This window comes from Muscardinus avellanarius (assembly GCF_963383645.1).
Source record: "Muscardinus avellanarius genome assembly, chromosome: X".
Taxonomy (NCBI): Eukaryota; Metazoa; Chordata; class Mammalia; order Rodentia; family Gliridae; genus Muscardinus; species Muscardinus avellanarius.
This window is the reverse complement of record NC_137792.1, coordinates 130,317,949-130,320,657: the sequence shown is the minus strand read 5'-3', so window position 1 is coordinate 130,320,657 and position 2,709 is coordinate 130,317,949.

Sequence of the window (2,709 nt, the reverse complement as noted above, 5' to 3'; positions counted from 1 at the left end):
TTAAAAAAAAAATCTGTGAGCCGGCCATGGTGGCGCACACTTGTAACCCCAGCATTGAGGAGGCTGAGACAAGAGGATGGATCGTGGTTCGCGGACAGCCTCAGCTAATAATTAGCAAAGCCCCTTGCAACCCAGTAAGAGCCTGTTTCAAAATAAAAAGTAAAAAATCAGGGCTAGGGGTGTGGCTCGGAGGTAGAATGCCCCTGGGTTAAATCCCTAGTACCCCTCCACACAGCTGCCCCCCAGAAGGTCCAGAGGTCCAGGCCGTAAGGCCCTGGGCGGGGGGGGGGGGTGACTCGGGAAAGCATCGGGCAGGAGGCCGAGCCCAAGTTCCGAGAGGCCCGGTAGCAAACAGGAGACCTCACAGCGGGTACAGAGGAACCCAGCTCTGCTGTGCTACACCAGGCCGTGGTGCGCTTAGAACAGCAGAATCTGCTCTGCACGGTGAGACTGTTGAACTCCACTTTTGGAAGTGAGGAAAGAAAAAATAATTCATTGCTACCGAGTGCCTGATTAGCCACAACTTCCTCAAACCACACATACTGTCTTCTCTTATTTTAAAAAAAAAGGAAAAGGAAAAAGAAAAGAAAAATATTGGAGAGGAGTTAAGATGGCCACGGCGGCAGCCAGTATACTGGAGATGCAGACAAAACATATCCAACTGAACTGGAACTTTTGGGAAAAATCCCCACGAAAGAGGACTGCTTCTCCTCTACATCCTTAAGAATCCTGGACATCATCTGTTAGGAGAGAGTTTAGCGGAGACCTAGGAGGAAGGCGGTGTGCGCAGCAGTGGCCACGATGGCGGTGGAGGCTTGTATTTAGGAGAGGCAGAGATCAGATCCAACCCACCCTGATCTTCTGAAGAAATTACCCCAAAGGTGGAATGCTAATGTCGCCCATGCTTAGGAACACTGGACAACATGCAGTGTGGGAAAATAGCTTTGGAAAGATTTGAAATGGTGGAGGCAGCGCCAATGGCAGCAGCCAGTACTCAGGGGAGGCAGAAATCTGATGCAATACACCTGGAACTTTTGAAGAAATAACCCCAGAAGCAGAATGCCACCACCATGTACCCTCGGGAAAGTGGGACAACCTGCTGAGTGAAGAGGGTGCTCAGATTGGAGCCTGCCGAGTGGTGAGGCAGATGACGGGGACAGCAAAGCCTGGATTGGAGCCTGCCATGAAGCAAGGCTGGTGCTGGGGCGTCTGAGGCGAGGACCAGAGCCTGCCGAGGGGTTAGGCCGGTGCTGGGGCCAGTGAGGCTGGGATTGGAGCCTGCCATGAGGCAAGGCCAGTTCTGGGGCCTCTGAAGCCGGGATCGGAGCCTGCCGAGGGGAAATGCCAGTGCTGGGGCCAGCGAGGCCAGTATCGGAACCTGTCATGAGGCAAGGTCGGTACTGGGGCCTCCGAGGCCAGGAGAGGAGCTTGCCGAGGGGTTAGGTCAGTGCCAGGGTCAGCGAGGCGAGGATCAGAGCCTGCCATGAGGAAAGGCCAGTGCTGGGGCCTTCGAGGTCTGGATTGGAGCCTGCTGATGGGTTAGGCTGGTTCCGGGGCCAGCAAGGCCGGGATCGGAGCCTGCCATAAGACAAGGCCAGTGCTAGGGCCTCCGACGCTCGATCGGAGCCTGCCGAGGGGTTAGTCCAGTGCCAGAGTCAGTGAGGTTGGGATCGGAGCCTGCCGCGAGGCAAGGCTTATACTGAGGCCTCTGAGGCCGGGATCGGAGCCTGCCGTGAGGCAGGGCCGGTGCTGGGGCCTCCAAGGCTAGGATAGGAGCCTGCCGAGGGTTTAGGCCAGTGCTGAGGCCTCCGAGGCCAGGATAGGAGCCTGCCGAGGGGTTAGGCCGGTGCCAGGGTCAGCAAGGCCGAGATCAGAGCCTGCCGTGAGGCAAGGCCGGTGCTAGGGCCTCTGAGGCTGGGATCGGAGCCAGCCGAGGGGTTAAGCTGGTGTGGGAGCCAGTGAGACCAGGATCGGGGCCTCTGATGAGGCAAGGCCTGTGCTGGAGCCAGCGAGATCGGAATCAGGGTTCTCTGGGTGGCCAGGCCTCTACTGTGGATGTCAAGAGTGGGATCGGAACTTGCAATGCGGCATGCACAGATAAATATCACAGAAAGTAAAAACCAGATGTTTCCCCTAGCTAGCAAAATCTAGGAGGAAAGGGGTAACAGGAGGAGATCGAGTTGCAGAAAGGGCCCTATAGAGAAGCAATTAAGGTGACCAGTCAGAGGTTATGGGATGGGGGAGGATGGAACCTCTTTAAAACTCAGGAGGTACATAAACAAATGTATCAAAGATAATCACCAATCAAGCATGGGATCGAGGGAGGGGGAGGGAATGGGATGGGGATTGGATGAGGGCCAATTGGATGATGTGTGCTTGTATATCCTCTCAAGTCTTGTATTCCAATGTGACGTATGATTACAATGCACCAATAAAAAAAATTTTTAAAAAGACTAAAACATAGGGCTGGGTGTGTAGCTCAGAGGTCAAATGCCTCTGGATTCCATCCCCAGATCCGAAAAAAAAATTAAAGTGATAAAAAAATATATGTGCACACATCACTCGGTGTCTTTGCCTTTACATCCTGCTCTGTAGATTTTTTACATACAATTGGACTTTTAATATGTATTGGTGGTTCTCATTGTGTAGCCCATGGACTACTGCAAGTCCCTCAAATCGTAAGATAAAATTAAGTTCAAAACAACAGCT